Source organism: Carassius carassius, chromosome 25 (assembly GCF_963082965.1).
Source record: "Carassius carassius chromosome 25, fCarCar2.1, whole genome shotgun sequence".
Taxonomy (NCBI): Eukaryota; Metazoa; Chordata; class Actinopteri; order Cypriniformes; family Cyprinidae; genus Carassius; species Carassius carassius.
In genome coordinates this window covers 15,319,105-15,337,684 of record NC_081779.1, presented here as the reverse complement: position 1 = coordinate 15,337,684, position 18,580 = coordinate 15,319,105, and the positions used below count along the sequence as shown (strand labels likewise).

General features: G+C 35.8%; 1 long non-coding RNA gene across 1 annotated transcript in view; it reads right to left on the bottom strand.

Annotated features, from left to right (window-relative positions):
* Positions 1 to 7,374: 7,374 nt before the first annotated feature.
* LOC132104716 (uncharacterized) overlaps positions 7,375 to 18,580 on the bottom strand; it is a 36,208-nt gene continuing 25,002 nt past the window's right edge. Inside the window, exons 3-4 of the long non-coding RNA XR_009423579.1 lie at positions 7,732 to 7,810; positions 7,375 to 7,583 (exon numbers count right to left, since the gene is read on the bottom strand). This is a non-coding gene — a long non-coding RNA (uncharacterized LOC132104716). The remainder of the gene's footprint in view (positions 7,584 to 7,731; positions 7,811 to 18,580) is intronic.

Genomic DNA, 18,580 nt, shown 5'->3' with positions numbered 1-18,580 from the left:
TATTTATTTTTACCAGTATGGATGTTCCCTTTTGTGTTCCCATTCCAAAAGTGTTAAATGGGTGGGCAGTTCCATGTGGTGTGCATATATGTGTCCAATTTTGTGAGCAGTGTAAGCAAATTTCTGATGTGAATCCCACTTTAGACAGCCTTTCCCCAGTGTAGTGTGTTCTATGAAGAGTCTTTATACTGTATGCGCTGAAGGTTGGCATTTTTAGTCATGAAATAAATATTTTTACAAATTTGAGTCCATAAGTCGGTATCAGGAGTAATAGAAAGGTCTTTTTCCCATTTTATTGATGGTAAAGTTATGGTTTTATTTCAACTGGTTATAATTTGTATATTTTGGAAAGTATTTTTTCGGGACGATATATGAACTAAATCTGCTTCTGGGAAAGGAAGATTGATGGCTCTGCTGTTGATTTTAGATTAAACAGATGATTTTGAGTTTCAAATTAAATAATTGATTGCTCCCGATGCCGTACTCCTGGGCTAAGTAGGAAAATGAAACCAGGTTGTTAGATGGAAAACTGTGATTACTATGTGTGATGCCCTTTTCTGCCCATTTATGGAAATTGAGTGTCTTTTGTTGTTTTTTTTTTTCTTTTTCTTTTTCTTTTGCTTGTGAAGTCAGGGTTGTTTCAAAGCGGGGTGAGGTTAGACGGAGCCTGATTTGAGTTTGTGATTTGGTGATATTTCCACCAGGCTGTCAGAGCCAAAGCTAATGCCAAGGCATTGAAGCATGGGTGGTGTTTAATGGACTGACTAGGAAATGGACTGTCTGGTATGTACAAGTTTAAGCAGAGCTATTGTTCTAAATCTAGCCATATGATGTCTGACTGAGTGGGGTGAGACCATTTATATATGTATTGAAGTTGGTTTGCTAGTGAGTAATGGTAAAAATGTGGATAAGTATTTGAATAAGTAGTTTTTTTTTTGGGAGTATTGTCGTTTTGATTATAGATATTCTGCCCTGGATGGAAAGGGTTAAATTGAGCCAGTGGCGAATATCATCTTCTAATGTTTTCAGTAAAGGAATTAATTTGATTCCAGTCATCTCAGAAAACCTAATAAGTGAAGTGAAGTGAAGTGACATTCGGCCAAGTATGGTGACCCATACTCAGAATTTGTGCTCTGCATTTAACCCATCCGAAGTGCACACACACACACACACACACTGTGAGCACACACCCGGAGCAGTGGGCAGCCATTTATGCTGCGGCGCCCGGGGAGCAGTTGGGGGTTCGGTGCCTTGCTCAAGGGCACCTCAGTCGTGGTATTGAGGAAAAACCTAGAGGAAACCTTAACGCCTAAATATGTGATTTGACCTGTGCATAGAGGAATGGGGGATTTCTGGGTGGCCACATCCCATTTTGTTTGATGTAGTGGAAGAATTGAGTACTTATTCCAATTTATTGAATTACCTGAGATTTTTAGAGTATGAATCAATGGTTTTAGTTTCTTCTTGCAGAGATGATTGAGGATTTTGCAAAAAGAGTCAAATGTTATCAGCATATCATATGTTGCTTGCATCTATAACATAATGCACCTACATCTCAAGTATGCACCCCAGTCACCTAATATGTTTTGCTTTTCAGTCTCTGTGTTGTTGTTGTTTTTTACAACATGTATGTGTGTGTTCCATACACAACCACACACCAGTGTTGTGGAAAGTTACTTTTAAAAGTAATGTATTACAATATTGCGTTACTCCCTAAAAAGTAACTAATTACGTTACTTAGTTACTTTTTATGGAAAGTTATGTGTTATGTTACTTTTGCATTACTTTCACGTTACTTTTTTAAATATAAGCAGAGCTTGATTGTTTTTAGTATAAAAAGTTTTATTTATAGCAAATGTCAACGTGATCTCATGAGAATACGTGTGTATTTTTACGTTAAATGTGGTTCTACCACACGTACATTTACTTACGTTTTCATGCATATAAAAACGTACAACCGTGACGTATTTATAGCAGTAAAACTTATAAATACTTACGTGTTAGCAGCTAAAAAAACTTAAATACTCTAACGTAAAGTGTGAATGTATATGAATTCCCATGTATTAATATTAAAATCGTGGCTTTAATGATTTAAATCTGTTGTATTTAATTGACATATCAATACATGTTTTTATTGAATTTATTGAAAGCAGTTTACTCATCTAATTAATAGGAAATAACATTTCTGTGAATGCTGCAAACTCGTTTTGGGGGATTACATAATGTTAAACGAGACTACACTTTGAAACCTTAAAATGAATACAATTTATGTAATTGTTTAACCATTTTGCAATATTTTACTGTGCGATTTTCTCCTATCCAATGACTGACAATACAACCATAAATACACACAAGCACAGCATAAAATTACAAATCAGATCCATTTTATTTGTTTGCTGTACTCCATATTTTTAGAATCCAGATGTTTGCAAGGAACATATCCAAATTCATTCCTTTATCAATCGATCTTCATCTTCATTCTCAGCAACAGCGACCATCACAGTCAAAGCCTGCGCTCGTTATGATTCGAATTTGAAAATAGCGCCAGTGCGCCACCCTCGAGAAACGTTATGACATGGTTTACGGCACTGATATCGAATGCTCATTGGTTCTCACCTAATTCGCCACAGATTGCGTCATGCCATGTTTCGGTTGATAGACATTTGAAATCAGTACTGCACTAGTGCGCCTTCACGGAGAGAAGACAGATTCATAATTTCACGGATTAATAAATTAAATTCTGCCTCTGTGCCCCCAGAGAGAACTGCGACTGGAACTCATTATCATTTGAACTACTTTTGGTACCACTTTTGATATTTTTGCAAAAATTACGTTACGTTTGTTTGTCTGTTATTCGTTTATTTATAACAGTAGCATTATGTAGTTTTAAGAAATGGTTATGGGTAGGTTTAGGGGTAGGTGTAGGATTAACATTATTGGCTCAAAATAACATTTTAATGTTATATTTTTACTAAAATTGTCATTTTCCTACAAATTTCTGTCCATTATGTTTTATTCTTTTAACATTCTGTATAAAATGGGTAGCTTTAGGTTCGGGTGGGGTTTAGGGATCTTACATTTATCAAAAAAATTATAAAAAGGGAAAATATACATAAGTTATAAACAAATTAATCAGAAAATAAAAGCAGCTTCATGAGCAAATTTCTATGGATAACTGACTGTCAGAGAACACGTTCTATCTGTATGTATTTGAGGTTGTTTTTACGTAAATTTAGATACGTATAGAACCTGTAATTACATCCAGAAAATACATAAACGACACTGTAAATACGTAAAGGCACATACGTATTGGACAGTTTTAATTTACGTCTAAATATGTACGTTTTGATTGTGAGATCAGGCTGCAAATGTAAAAGCCCTCTGACACCAAAAAGTGTAATGAATAAACCTAAGGATAAAGGAAAAGTAAATTAACTTATGTACAGGAAAAATCAGGAGAAGAAGGTTCAACACTTCAGCAATACATAAACAAACAAACAATGAAGCGCAATTGTTAGTATATCTAAAGTCATTTTTGCTTATTAGTATGGTTGAACTGGATCATCAAAGGTCAGCAGCAAGTACATTAGTTAATAAAATGGGATTAGATACATTTGAGTTATTTAACATATTTAATTATTGAAGGTTTGCGTTATATTCTGAATTTGCCTTTCACTGTTTTAATAAATTTTTACTAATACTAAATATGTTTTATTTGTGAGTGGGGTGAATTAATCCACATTCACATTTAATCTAGAACTACATCATGTTCACACAGTGCACACAACGCCTCTTGTACTCTGATTTCTCCCAATATGGGGACAGGAGACTTGTCAATCAATAAATGGGAAAAACTGAGATATTTTCTTGTAAATTAAAAAGCAATGCATTACTTTACTAGTTACTTGATAAAAGTAATCTGATTACGTAACTTGCATTACTTGTAATTCCACACACATACAAATTCATTAATACATACATGTCAGAATAGAAATATTAGCTCAACATGCAACTCAAATTCATAACCTGGAACATCCATGGCATAAGCTCTCAGACATAAATAAATAAATAAATAAATAAATAAATAAATAAATAAATAAATAAATAAATAAATAAATAAATAAATTCTTAACTATTTGGATAATCTACAGGCAGATATATGTTTACTACAAGAAACACACCCTAAGATCAGCACAATCCATTTATTTATTTTCAGCCACTTATAATTCAAAACAAAGAGAATATGTATCTCTATAAGCAAACAAAAAAAGAAAAACTATTTCAGACCCAGAAGGATGCTTTATTGTCTTAAACATATCAATTAACAATAACCCGGTAACAATTGCCAACATTTACGGCCCAAATTCAGATGACCATTCCTTTTCTTACACTTTTTTTCCCTTCCATTTCAAATTTCTCCAACTGCCCGGTAATTACAGGAGGCGATTTTAACACCATATTTGACCCATCACTTGACAGATTCACAAGCAATAAATGACACTGGCAATTCACTGACACAACAATACATGTTCATGGGAGATTTTGGCTTTGGCTACTGAATCCAACTAAAATTAAAAACTCATTTTTTTACTCAATGGTTCCAAATCTCCACATTCATCAGCTTCATTGCTTTGGGAAATACATTATACAAGTGGTTCACAATGGCAAAGAAGAACCTTTTTATCTAAATGGTTCCATAAAGAACCTTTAACATCTAAAAAACCTTTCTGTTTCACAAAAGGTTCTTTGTGGCGGAAGAAGGCTCTTCAGATTATAAAAAGGTAAGAAAGAGATGGTTCTTTAAATAACCTTTGACTGAATGGTCATTCTAAAGAACATTTTTAAGCACCATTATTTTTAAGAGAGTAGGCAAAGCAGTACTACGATTTAAAATTATATCATTCTCCATCCATAAAAGAAAATAGAAAAACTAGAAGAAATCAGACTAGAAGAAAAAAATAAAAGAACTTGAAATATTACATGCAAATAACCCAAAAGAAGTAATATATAATGTAAAAAAAAAACTTCTTGCTAAACAAAATCATCAATACAAGATTTTTCTATTTCTAATTTATCACAGCAACAAGTCCAGTAACTATCTGGCAAATCAAATTAAAAGAAACAACAATTAAATCCTACCAACTCTCCACAAGAAATAAATACAATATTCTGAAACATCTATTGCTAAACTTTATTCATCTGATAATAACAAGACAAGAGAATATTAATTATTTTTTACAATAATATTCAACTCCCACAGCTTAACACAGAACAAATCAGCACACTAGACAAACCAATCACAAACAAAGAACTTAATATCGCCCATAGCTGAATGCCTAACATTAAAGCACCAGGACCCGATGACTTCCCTGCTGAGTTTGATAAATAGTTCTGGTCCATTTTATCTCCATTATTCATCAGAGTAAAAAAATAAATACAAGAAAACTTAAAATTACCAGTACACATGAACACAGCCAGTATTTCACTCATCCCCAAACCTAATAAAGATCCAACCGTTAGTGTCAAACTACCATCATATGTCTGTCATCAATGTATACATCACACAAGTTCTTGCACATAGAATTATCCCATTCATAATTCACCCAGAGCAGAACTGTCTCATCAAAGGTAGACAGGCATCCAACAACACACACAGACTATACAATTTAATTCATTATTCATCACTACAACAGGAAAACACCATTATAGTCTCTTTAGATGCAGACTTTTTATTCTCAACATTACAAAAATTTGGCTTTGGTGAGTCGTTAATTAATTGCATCAAGATTTATACACAACACCTTCTGCCACATTCAACACCAATGGAATAATGTCACACATGGACTAATTTTTCCAAACTCATTATGTTTAAATACTGCCAGAACAGAGAAGGTGGCCCAGCATGGCCCAATCTCTCCTCAAAAGAAAAAAAAAAAGAGCACATTTTTGCTGTTGCCTTGACAACATCAGGTAAGCTGAGCTTGAGAGGACCTAAGAGTTTTGTAAAGGGAATTTCCAAATGCATTCATTTCCCAGCAGGTCTGATACGCAGGAAATCAAAGCCCTGTAGCACAATGGCAGGTGTTCATTTCAACAGGGGATGATCCAAATCTTTTTCCAGTGTCTCTTGATGACCGTGAACATTAACAAAAACTGAGGAAATGGCAGAAATCTTTCTGTGTTTGCTGAACACTACAAACCAGACCAAATCTGTTTTCCTCTGGAAATCTCCAACCCTAAAATTTGGGCTACAGACACAATCGATAAAATGACAGCAAAATGGACAAGAAATCCCACAGGATTGAACTGAAAATGGGCACAAAATACATACAGTGATCAGAACAGCAATGACAAAAAACACCCTCACAACCCCTAGCAATGACATTCTGACTACTTAGAACCAGTGTTGTTATACTATAATACTGAAATTAAAGCTTAAAAAAAATAATAATAATGAAAAAAAAAATGGTATTTGAAAAATAGCTGAAAAAATATATAAATAAATACATACATTGTGCCTTGGAAACTAACTGAGAAGGGCATCAGTACAAAATGTAACTATACTAGAAATAATAGTGAACTGAGGATACATTAAAATTTAAAGGAGACAAATTTTGCCCCTTTTTGTTTTGATTCTGATAATCATGTTTATCATGCTGAAATCATGTGTTTTAAACCATATTAGTTTAAACTCTTAATATATGGTTTTCTGAGCGCACACATCTGAAGCACACGGAAAGAAAGAGGCTGTAACGGCATGTGAGTACTAAACTAAGTACTCATTCACACTCAAGTTTACGTTAAATACACAAGTTACAAAAGTTGGCTATATCTGTGAAGGTAAATAGCTGGGAAATAAATTGCAATCTGTGTGGCAGCAGCAATATACAGTATATAAATCAATATCTACTGCTCTGTTGTCTCCTCTGAGGCTGGGACTCTAAATAGTGTTTTGTGACATATCAGGACACAACTCTGTATAATGACATGGGTATGACACAGGTATTACAAGGAGATGGTGACTTATGAGGACATAACACATGTCCCCATTTTTCAAAACGCTTATAAATCATACAGAATGAGTTTTTTTGAATTTGAATTTTTTTTTTTTTTTTGAGAAAGTAAAGGGTTGGTGAAGGCCGATAGAATATACAGTTTCTACGTATAAAAACCATTACGCCTATAGGATGTCCCCACTTTTCACAAAAACAAACGTGTGTGTGTGTGTGTGTGCGTGTGTGTATGTATGTGTGTGTGTGTGTGTGTGTGTGTGTGTGTGTGTGTTTTACTCCACAAATTGCTTATTGTGACTTCTAACTCAAAATGAGAAAGTGCATTTCAAATACTCCAAGCAATACCCTCAAATGAATTTAAACATTCAAACAACATATCATCATAAATTTTATAATAAAACTGACATAATTGGTTTGGAATGATAGTTAAAATGTAAAATTTTGGGTGAATTCCTTTAAAAGAACTAGAACATTCCCATGTCATGAGACAGAGAGAGAAAGAGCAGGTAGGTCACAAACCTGTTGTGTTTTGATTGAATCAGAAGGAGGCTGAAGGAACTGCCGGCCAAACTGTGTGTCGAAGAGAGATAACATTGCTGTGAGTGCAGCCCCTTTCAGCTCCTCTCTTCGAGTAAAAAAGCACTTACTGACTGTCTACACCCCACGATGAAAGCCTATAGAGACTGAGTCACCCTTAAAGAAAAGACCAACACGAAACCTCTTTCAAGCACTCTGCAGACATCTGGAGAGGGGAGCCATCGCATGAAGTGTCCCGACACAAAGCGAGAGACATCTGTCTACAGGAAGAAACACAAGCTGAGATGAGCTGGGGTTTATTAAACACGGATACATGGCTTAATGGCAAAAGCCTGTTAAACAAGACGAATGAAACAATGCAAAGCAAAACTGAACAAAATGGCACAGAAATGAAGCTACTCAAAAAATATATTATAATAGTGTCTTTGCTAATAAACAGTTACTTGTAATACTGTATATGCAGACAGTCTTTGAAGTGGTGACGCTTGGCCACTTTAAAGTATCTTAGTTTTAGCACTGCTGTGCACTAGAATACTTCAAATTCAATTCAACACGGAATGTAAGATGGATAGTTCAATACAAACTGTGACTGTAAACATTATTTATCTTCTTTATTTACCTGTTTTGATTTACACTGCTGAAATAAAGAATTTAAAAAAAATGAAATGTATCAGTATCTACAGTTTTTGACAGCAAGGAAGAATCTGAAGTTGATAATAGTCAAATTAGAAACTGGAACGATCAGTTCCACACAAAAGATGCTTTGGAAATGCTTTTTCTATTTCTTTCACTGTTTTTCACACTGTCTATCTGTTTCTGTTATTCTCCTTGTCACTGTTGTTTTCCTCTCCCTCTCATTTATCCTCTCTCATCATCTTCCATCCCTCTGTTGACTGCCATACATATTTATAATGCATCATAACTTAAAGAACACAGTTTCTCCCTGTTCACACATTCTGTGTGTTTGTGTGCACATATATAATCTGCAAGTTGTCATTCTGCTTCTGTACAATGGTACTGAACATGTGATGACAGCTAAACACTCCATTAATATTCATAAAATGACTATCATATACATTCAAGTTTATTTGTATAGCACTTTTTACAATACAAATCGTCACAAAGCAACTTTACAGAAAATTATGTTTCTACAATATTTAGTAGTAGCTAGTAGTTTGTGCACATTTGACAGGATTTTAGAAAAAATAATAATAATAATACAAGACGTAGTCAGCTAGACGATGAACTATCAATATTATTAATTAATAGTTATTATATGATGCAGTCACACATGTAGCAATATTTGTTAGTTCTGTTTGTTGATTCAGGGTTAGCATCATCTGGGGTCCTCTGAGGGTCAGCATCATCTCTTCTCAGGTGTTCTGGGTCCAGACTGGAGCTTGTGTGAATCCTAGTTACCACAGGATGTAAATCCCGTGGCAAAACATAGAAACAAAATAGAGACATCATTAGCATAGCTGCTGATCCAACAAAGTAAAATTAGTTTAACCCAAGCTAATGAATAAAAATGCACATTTGATCAGATGCAACTACACTCACAATTTAAAAGATACATTATTCGTATGCTTGGCGAAAGAGATGTGTTTTTAATCTAGATTTAAACAGAGAGAGTGTGTCTGAACCCCGAACATTATCAGTAAGGCTATTCCAGAGTTTGGGAGCCAAATGTGAGAAAGCTCTACCTCCTTTAGTGGACTTTGCTATCCTAGGAACTAACAAAAGTCCAGCGTTTTGTGACCTTAGGGTGCGTGATGGATTGTAGCGTGGTATAAGGCTAGTTAGGTACGCAGGAGCTAAACCATTTAGGGCCTTATAGGTAAGTAATGATAATTTGTAACTGATACGGAACTTAATAGGTAGCCAGTGCAGAGACTGTAAAATTGGGGTAATATGATTATATTTTCTTGACCTCGTAAGGACTCTAGCTGCTGCATTTTGGACTACCTGTAGCTTGTTTATTAATGAAGCAGGACAACCACCTAGAAGTGCATTACAATAGTCCAGTCTAGAGGTCATGAATGCATGAACTAGCTTTTCTGCATCAGAAACAGATAACATGTTTCGTAGCTTGGCAATGTTTCTAAGATGGAAGAATGCAGTTTTTGTAACATTGGAAATATGATTTTCAAAAGACAAATTGCTGTCTAATAAAACACCCAGATTTCTGACTGTAGAGGAAGTAACAGTACATCCGTCTAGTTGCAGATTGTAATCTACAAGATTCTGTGTAGTGTTTTTTGGTCCAATAATTAATATCTCTGTCTTATCCGAATTTAATTGGAGAAAATTATTTGTCATCCAATCTTTTACATTTTTAACACACTCTGTAAGCTTAGATAATTGGGAAGTTTCATCTGGTCTCGTTGAGATATATAGCTGAGTATCATCAGCATAACAGTGGAAGCTAATTCCGTATTTTCTAATAATATTTCCAAGGGGCAACATGTATATTGAAAATAGAAGGGGAATTAGCTAGGACGGATCCTTGTGGCACTCCATATTTTACTGATGATAAATGAGATGACACCCCATTTAAGTAAACAAAATGGTAGCGATCGGACAGGTAGGATCTAAACCATCTTAGAGCCTGCCCTTGAATAACTGTATAGTTTTGTAATCGATCTATGAGTATGTCATGATCTATGGTGTCGAACGCAGCACTAAGATCAAGTAAGACTAGAAATGAGATGCAGCCTTGATCTGAAGCAAGAAGCAGGTCATTTGTAATTTTAACAAGTGCAGTTTCTGTGCTATGGTGGGCCTAAAACCTGACTGAAATTCTTCATACAGATCATTTTTGTGTAGGAAGGTGCTCAATTGAGCAGACACAACTTTTTCTAAAATTTTAGACATAAATGGAAGATTTGAAATAGGCCTATAATTTGCCAGTACACTAGGATCTAGTTTTGGTTTCTTCATAAGAGGCTTGATAACCGCCAGCTTGAATGGTTTTGGGACGTAACCTAAAGATAACGACGAGTTAATGATATTGAGAAGCGGTTCTTCGGCTACAGGTAACAGCTCTTTCAGTAATTTAGTGGGTACAGGATCTAATAAACATGTTGTTGGTTTAGATACAGTGATAAGTTTATTTAGCTCTTCCTGTCCTATATTTGTAAAGCACTGCAGTTTATCTTTGGGTGCGATGGATGAAACTGAAGTGTTAGATGCTGTAGAATCTACATTCGCTATTGTATTTCTAATGTTATCTATTTTGTCAGTGAACAAATTCATAAAGTCATTACTATTTAATGTTGATGGAATATTTGAATCAGGTGGCGTCTGGTAATTTGTTAACTTAGCCACTGTGCTAAATAAAAACCTTGGATTGTTTTGGTTATTTTCAATTAGTTTGTGTATATGCTCTGCCCTAGCAGTTTTTAGAGCCTGTCTATAGCTGGACATACTGTTTTTCCATGCAATTCTAAAAACTTCCAAGTTAGTTTTTCTCCATTTGCGTTCAAGACTATGAGTTACTTTCTTGAGAGAGTGAGTATTACTGTTATACCATGGTACAGTACGTTTTTCTCTAACCTTTTTCAATTTGATGGGGGCAACAGTTTCTAATGTATTAGAGAAAATAGTGCCCATGTTGTCAGTAATTTCGTCTAATTCATGTGTATTTTTAGGTACAAATAGCAGTTGAGATTGATCAGGCAGGTTATTTGTGAATCTTTCTTTGGTGGCTGCAACAATAGTTCTGCCCAGACGGTAACGCTGAGACATATAGTTAATATCAGTTATACGCAGCATGCACGATACAAGGAAATGGTCTGTAATATCATCACTTTGGGGTACAATATCTATAGCAGTAAGATCGATTCCATGCGATATAATTAAATCTAGTGTATGATTAAAACGATGAGTGGGCCCGGTGACATTTTGCTTGACTCCAAAGGAGTTTATTAGGTCAGTAAACGCAAGTCCTAATGTATCATTTGCATTATCAACGTGAATATTAAAATCTCCCATGATTAGCGCCTTATCAACTGTAACTAGAAGGTCTGAGAGGAAATCTGCAAATTCTTTTAGGAATTCTGTATACGGCCCTGGTGGTCTATACACAGTAGCCAGAGCAAGAGATACATTAGATTTCTTTTGCATATCTGACAGTGTAACATTTAGCAGAAGTATTTCAAAAGAGTTAAACCTGTATCCTGTTTTCTGGGTAACATTGAGAATATCACTATATATTATTGCAACACCTCCGCCACGACCAGTCTGATGGGGCTCATGCTTATAACAGTAGTTTGGTGGAGTAGACTCATTTAGACCAAAATAATCATTTGGTTTTAGCCAGGTTTCAGTCAAGCATAGTAGATCAAAACTATTATCTGTGATAATTTCATTTACAATAACTGCTTTGGGTGTGAGTGGTCTAATATTTATGAGCCCAAACTTTAAAAATTGTTTTTGTTCATTTACTTTACATTTTTCTGGTTTAATTACGATAAGATTTTTTCTAGATCCTACATTATATTTTGACCTCACTATTCGGGGAACAGACATAGTCTTAATAGTTTTTACAGCGCAAGCACTTTTATCATTTAAGCGGGTGGAACAAAACTCATCATAATAGTTATCTGAGAATTGTCTTACTAGTCACAAGGAGCAAAGTGTCCTGGAGATGTTGTCAGAGAGCAGCTCCGCTCTCTGACAACATACATCTAATCTTTGAGGTTCGTAAGCAGGCACTATTCATATTTGATCACAGCAGGTCATCCCTTTGTATATGGATCTCTGCATTAAACTAAGAAATTCATGTTTACTCAAAGGTTTTTATTTTATGAATATACAACAAATCATCAGTCTGATCAGTTGTGGCATTCTGCCATGAAATATTCTGTTATCATTTGTATTTAACAGTTGTTCTTGACAACAGTGTTCATCCTACAATGTGCTAGTTTCAAGTCTTGAAGTGATGCTGTCTCATTTCACAATGGACAAAAATAGATCATGTCCATTCATATTTTTTACAAATTTACTTTAATTTAAACATCTTTAAAGAACCATGTCTTTCTTACCTTTTTATAATCTGAAGAATTATGTTAAAGTTAGAATGTTAAAGACTCATTATTGAACCATTTAGACAAAAAGGTTCTTCTATGGCATCGTGAAGCACCTTTATTTTTAAGAGTATATATATTCCGCAGTGCATAGCCAAACACTATGCACTATGCTTGACACTGTGAGTTTGAAAACAACTAACATTACCATTGCCTAAAGCAAACCTACTGTGTGAATTTTCACGGAGGAACTGACTGAAATGTCCATTGCCTGAAGGGTATCTGTATGTGTGTGTGTGCAAACACATGAAACTTGTGTAGGCTCTCTACATAGGTAATATTCTGATCTCTGGCCTTCAAATCAATGAGGGTCAGAGATTTGCATTTAACCTGCATATCATTATACAGTCAAGAGCTCTATTTGATAGGCTGCTCATGAGATGCAATCCTCCTAAATGATGAGCACAAACATGGCAAAAGTAGGAGATTTGATTTCATGATAATACCTACCCTTCTGAAATCTGAGATACTGCAAGATCACTCACTTCAGTCCAGTTTTTGTTCTCAGCCATTTAAAAAGCATAACAGTTGAAACGTATTGTGTGTCTTTATACTCTTTCACCTCTAAAGATTTAGGAAAATTTCATTCATCATGATATGACCCTGTTAAGTTCAGCAAACACAAAGTGAATTCCAACATCGAGTTTGAGTTTCTTTCTAGATGTATAATCAAGTTTCCATTAGTGATCCTCCACTAAAAGCCATCACTCAAGTGCTGAGATTGGACGTAGTTACACAATGCCTCTCTATCTGACACATTATTCTCATAGTCCTTATTTAATCCTTTATGAATCTTTTATGAGTCTTTGGTAATGCCCAGAGGCAAACTGATTGCCAAGCATTTTTCTTTTGCTGTCATAAGCCATTGTTATTGAAAACTGTCAGAACATGATTTCAAAGACAAAACTAAATTATATAAAAATAAAACAATCATTTGAGGTATTTAATTATTATTATTATTATTATTTAATTTTTAAGGGTTAGTATAGAAAGAACAGGATCATTTTTGAAATTGCTCTGCATCATACCTTCAGTTTCAGTTCAGTTCAGTTTTATTAATGATTTCTGAGGATGAGAACATATCATGCAACCTAGTTTCTGCCAAGTTAATGTGTGCCACAAGGGATGCTTTTTTCAGCAATAAAATACACAAAGTACACTTTGCTTTTTTGCTATCGTAACTGTTAAAAATATTGTAAAATTTAATTAGATTAATTAAAAGAAACAATTGGACCTGTGTGTGCCTCTGCTTGCCTCCCTCTCTCTCTATGTACAGTAGGGGTGTAACGGTACGTGTATTCGTACCAGACCGTTTCGGTACAGGGCTTTCGGTACGGTGCACGTGTGTACCGAATGCAATATTTTGTACTCGGAACGTAGGTACATTTTCGTGTTTCCAAACGAACATATTAAGTGGCGGAAGTCTCCGTGTTCAGCGCAAATCCTGCCCTGAAGCTGATTCTAAGGCCGGTGACACACTGGCTGCGTGGCGTGAGCGACGAGCGTGGCGTTTCTGCTGTGTGTCAGTTGCGTGATGGCTGCCTCGCGTTTTCTGTGTCTTTACACAACAGATTCGTGCCTGAAGCGGCGCTGGCGCGCTGCTGCTACTGTAGGTGACAGAGGGAGGCCGCCGAGGCACCGACAGACCAGGATCTTGTCTTCACGACAACAATATCTATACTTCATGTTGAGCATAAATATAAAGCCTAGGCAAAATAGACTATGTTTGACAGGTGCAATATGCCAGTGTGTCACCGGCCTAAGGTTTTCAAAAGGCATCACGCGAGTGTGAACATCACTATAACTAGGAAAAAAACTATTGTAATTCAAACGCAGCTCCCGTCGGCATTTAAACAGACCTTTGCTCTTTATTCCGATCGGTCCAACGCAATAACGAAATCTGAGCAGGTCTAAAAACTGAAACTGTTGATGCTGGAAAAGTGATATATATTTTTTCAATATGAGCAGGCATACAAGCTGGGATTGGTAATGCTGCACTGTAATCATAGTTATTTATTTAAATTTTTCAATATATTTTATTATATGATATTGGTTTGAGACTGAGAGTATTTTATTTAGTGGAGAACTTTCAGTATTTTATTTCTTATTCTTTTTTTTATTTTATATATATTTTATTAAAAAGTATTAAAAAAAGTGTAAACAAATTGTAAAAAAAAGTTTATAGTAATAAACAACCTGCAGTTTAATCTTTGCATTTCTTTCCCTTACTGTACCGAAAATTAACCGAACCGTGACTTTAAAACCGAGGTACGTACTGAATTTTTGCGTACCGTTACACCCCTAATGTACAGTACAATAATGATGATGTCTTTTTGATTCTCGCGAGATTCTCTCTTTTCATGTGCTTTTGATCTGCAGTTTCACAGGTCAGGAGGCATACTAAGAAATCTCTATTGCAGTGAGGGTCATTTGTCAGACACCAGAGGACATGTGTTCATTACCACAGTACTTCACAGGGATGTGACCCCTAGTGCCATCCAACATTTGACCGACGGTATACCGGATATCTACTGAAAGCTTCCATAACTATGGTTGTGTGAAGACAGAAGTCAAACTTTTGAAAAAAACTGATTATGAAAGATATAATAACTTTTTTTCTCCCAAATTTAAAACACTGATCAATGATTTAGACATAATGGTTGACAGCTCTGTGCATGAAGGAAAATATTATATAGGTGAATAGTGCCTTGCATTTCTCCTGCTAAATACTGAATGGTTTCAGAAGAATTGGAATATGGTGCATTAGCTGTCAATATTCCTATACTTTTGGATTTTGATTTTGAGTGATACACTTGAACAGTCTCTGAAAACCAGAGATTGGTTCTTTTTGGACTTGTACATTTTGGTCTATTTCTCCAATGAATCACTGAATGGTTTCAGAAGACATGTAGTGCATTAGTTGTATTGAGTAGTTTTAATGAAATTTTATTAATAAGATTCGGGAGGAGTGCGTCAGATACTTAGCCTAATCAACACAGGTGGACCATAATCAAGTAATCAATCCCATAGTATAAATATCGCTGACTTCCCTCTATCCATTGACGGTTTATCAGCATCCCTCCTCCACCCCATCTCCTCACTTTGAGTTCACTTTATAAATAGACGGGGAAGGGGGGGTACTCTAGGTTCGGGCCATTCCCGAGCTCGGAGCCCTTCCCCGGACAGCACGCCAAATACGCATACCATACCTCAGCTAATTATATGTATTTATACTTCTGGACCATGTTCACATATGGCTTCCTTTTTGCATGATAGAGCTTTAGTTGGCATCTGCTGATGGCACGGCGGATTGTGTTTACCGACAGTGGTTTCTGAAAGTATTCCTGGGCCCATTTAGTAATGTCATTGACACAATCATGCCGATGAGTGATGCAGTGTCGTCTGAGAGCCCGAAGACCACGGGCATCCAATAAAGGTCTCCGGCCTTGTCCCTTACGCACAGAGATTTCTCCAGTTTCTCTGAATCTTTTGATGATGTTATGCACTGTAGATGATGAGATTTGCAAAGCCTTTGCAATTTGACGTTGAGGAACATTGTTTTTAAAGTTTTCCACAATTTTTTTACGCAGTCTTTCACAGATTGGAGAGCCTCTGCCCATCTTTACTTCTGAGAGACATTGCTTCTCTAAGACAAAGCTTTTATAGCTAATCATGTTACAGACCTGATATCAATTAACTTAATTAATCACTAGATGTTCTCCCAGCTGAATCTTTTCAAAACTGCTTGCTTTTTTAGCCATTTGTTGCCCCCGTGCCAACTTTTTTGAGACCTGTAGCAGGCATTAAATTTTAAATGAGCTAATTAAGTGGATAAAAGTGTAAAATTTCTCAGTTTAAACATTTGCTACGTTATCTATGTTCTATTGTGAATAAAATATTGGCTCATGTGATTTGAAATTCCTTTAGTTTTCATTTTATTAAAATTTAAAAAACGTCCCAACTTTTCCGGAATTCGGGTTGTAAAAAAAGGCCAAAAAAAATAATAAATAAAAAAATTATAATTTACTCCTTACAAAATAGCAATGTGAAATGCGGACACTCAATCACACACTTACATTTTTGATGTAAGCTCCTTTCATTAAGTTTCATTAGTCGGTAGGTCGGAAGGTCAGTTTTGAAAAGTATTTTTTTTTTATTTTACGCAAATGCGATATCCGCCGAGTTATTTTTTCATGTTTTCTCCCTTTCTTTCAAAACCACAACAAACACCAGTCTCTTTAAAATGCAATTTATACACTCAGCCAATCACAGCGCACCATTCCACACACTCTAGACAGTAATGGCGGCACTTTGAATATACCCGGCATACCCTAGTTGTCCATATCTACTTTACTATATGATCAACAAACAAACTTAGGGCTGCACGATAAATTGCATGTGTTTGTCATGCGCATCTTGTCAGTAAAGTCGTTTCTGTGATTAATAGTAAATCTCCATCACGTGCTTTCAGATGGATACACAGAGCCGTAGATCACTGACAAGCTATGCAATATCGCGTGTATAATCACAGAAGAGTCGCATTTTATTATGAACGATGTCAGTGTAAGTGTTTTTGTTAATGCCATTTATGTTTTTGTTGATACAGCTAGTCATCTTAATGAATGTAACATGGCAAAGACGAATGCACTTTTGGAAGTTGAATGTAAGGGAAATGTGTTTTTGGAATTTCAATGGTCTAATACAGGGATCAGCAACCTTTTCGGCATGACGTGCCATTTTTTATTTTTATGGTTAACCACTGTGCCAACACAGCCCCCCCGCCCCCCCCCCCCCACACACACCCCGATATAATTCTGTATTTAAACGGTACATACACAATTTTCTATTATACGTTTTTTTAACGTTTAATCAACGTTAATGCACTGCTTTAATTGATGAACGTGCACACACAGACACACACACACACACACACAACACACACCACTCGCACACAGAGATCTGAGATCGTGCTGTGCAAAAAGTAGCATTCAGAGTGTTGTCACGCTACTTTTATTAATCGATACTGAATCGCTACATTATATTTCTCAACAACAAAGGGGCAAAATCGCTTCATTGTCTGCAGAGAGAGACAATTTACCCCCCCCCCCCCCACACACACTTTCTTTCTCTCAAAATGGCCATATTTCAGAAAATTTTTCATCACTGGATATAGCTTTAGGTCATTTAACATTTCTATGGTAAAACGTATTATTAAAAGTTGACTAATGTTAATTGATTTGCAGCTTCATCTTACCTCACTCTCTTTAACGTTAAACTGACGCTTCGCGCTCTGCTTCTGTGAACAGTAAACCCCGCCTACTTTGATCTGATTGGCCATCTTAGTCATTTTGACATTGACGAGTGCTGTTAGACCGAGGCTTTGATCTGAAGCACCTAGTATGTGCAGTGTTTGCACGTGCATCCATGCAAGTTAATTCTCACACTTTAATAGTATTTGTAGCTCCTAACAGGCTGTGTGACTATGAGAAGTTATTACATCAAACTGTTCGTCATTATAGTTTTCCTTATTGCTTGCGTGCCAGCGATTATCCCTCTGCGTGCCACTGTTGGCACGCGTGCCGTAGGTTGCCAACCCCTGGTCTAATATGATGTTGTTCATGATAATTTTCTTTTATTGCTGTAATTAATTTATAGCATTAACAAGATGGCCCATTGAATTCATTTTGGGAGTGATGACTGATTGAATTTATTTTTGAGCCAGTTACCACAGCACAGCTCGCTCGGAGCATTCAATGTCAGTTCTATATGCTGTAAAACTTAAATTGCTTGCACAAAAAATTGTTTGTTCATTTAAACCATTATGCGCAGAGAACGTGAGGGTGAGAGAGCCTGAGGTCTGCAGTCTTGGCCATTAGTTGATTTCCTTGTTTTTGTGTAGGTAATACGTTGTCATATATGTTTAAACTTAAATAGACTATCTAT